Genomic DNA, 1,540 nt, shown 5'->3' with positions numbered 1-1,540 from the left:
TTCTTTGGGCCTTCATTTGAAGTGTACTTTGTTATAGCAGTTTCAATTTTTTCAATTAAAAAAAATATGACTTAAATAATTGATCTCTCATGATAGTTGAACTAGTTTAACCAGTTAGTCAACGAAATGGGTGACGAGTGACGAAGAATTTGTGGATAAGGGGAATATTTGGTTTAACTGAGAATTATTCCCACATCGTTCAAAATAAAAAAGTGAAAGAATGTAGAGGGCTATAAATAAGGAAGATATGTGTAACAGAAAAAATTGCCTTAAACTAATGAGTAAGGAAAACAAAGCGAGCGGTGAGAGCCGGTCGCCGCGCAACTCATAAATAATTAGCGCACAAATTTATGGAGGGGTAATAGGCTGGCTGAGTGTTGACGCTGCTTACTTTTGCAGAACTCGCTTGTGCGGGCCTCCCAACACCCGCCCCTAATTTATTACATCTAAAATTTTATTTTTATAATTTTATTATATAATCGGAGATGTCATTGGGTTTGAGACTCTTAATTATTTACATCTAAATTTTTATGTAACGTATATGATCTTCCAGTATAATATGTATAATAAGGTAATGCAAGTTTTCGTTGTGATATCAAGATCTTAATGCAAGTTTTTGTTGACTCGGTGATGTCAAGTTAAGATCTTATGGAAACATGTTTCTTAAGGTTATGGAAACATGTTTCTTAAGTAAGGTTAGAAATGTATATGAAATTCCAGGCATAATATGTACAAGGAGGTAATGCAAGTTTGCGTAATTCAAGTAATCAAATGCAAGTTTTCGTTGACTCTGCGTGATATCAAGTGACCCATACCAGGTTAACCCCCCTCTACCCCTCTACATGAGACGTTTTAATAAAAATATATTCATTTAAAAAAGTTTTCAATATTCATTGTGCCAACATGTCAAAAGTAATACTCAGTACATTTCATAAAAGGAAAAGTATTCAATATAGTAAATGAATGCATCGTAATGATACGCATACCCGATCAGCCCGTGTAGCACATCAAACAGCATCATCATATGAGCCATGCATGTCACGCACTGAAGGATATAAGCGCTCAAGTCACCGACCTGGCGCAAGTCCCATACTAGCGCCAAGGTTACATATGCATGTCGGGCAATGTTGTAGCTGACAGAAGACACCTGGAAGACAAGAGTCAGGTCCGACAAAACACTTTTTACTTTTGTGGGGCCAGCTCACACAAGGATGTACTATTGACAGGCCACGATCCTTTCAGCTCTATTATGTAGCGATAGAAGACAAAAGGGATTACCCTATAAATAATGGATTCAATCCACAGCAGAAGGGGACGTTCACTCTACATTCACCCATATACTATTATTAACAGTAGCGCCTATCACATAACGCCATTATACCCGCGCTACCGGACTTAAAGCATCTCACTAGAGACTAGACATACCCTTGATTTACAAGTAACGTTCTATGAACATAAACCCTGTGGCTTAGCGGTGACCCATCGATGGTGGGTCTATGTTTAACCACCCCTGCTGAGATCCTCATCTCGTAAGGGGTTA

At 38.1% G+C, this 1,540-nt stretch overlaps 1 non-coding gene across 1 annotated transcript; it reads left to right on the top strand.

The window, feature by feature from the left end:
* The first annotated feature begins 264 nt into the window (after positions 1–264).
* On the top strand, positions 265–421 carry LOC139895470 (U12 minor spliceosomal RNA). Its single transcript, XR_011775910.1, has one exon. It is a non-coding gene; the product is annotated as a U12 minor spliceosomal RNA (small nuclear RNA).
* The last annotated feature ends 1,119 nt before the right edge of the window (positions 422–1,540 follow it).

The sequence above is a fragment of the Rutidosis leptorrhynchoides genome, chromosome 2 (genome assembly GCF_046630445.1).
Source record: "Rutidosis leptorrhynchoides isolate AG116_Rl617_1_P2 chromosome 2, CSIRO_AGI_Rlap_v1, whole genome shotgun sequence".
Classification (NCBI taxonomy): Eukaryota; Viridiplantae; Streptophyta; class Magnoliopsida; order Asterales; family Asteraceae; genus Rutidosis; species Rutidosis leptorrhynchoides.
This window is presented reverse-complemented; position numbering and strand designations above follow the sequence as displayed.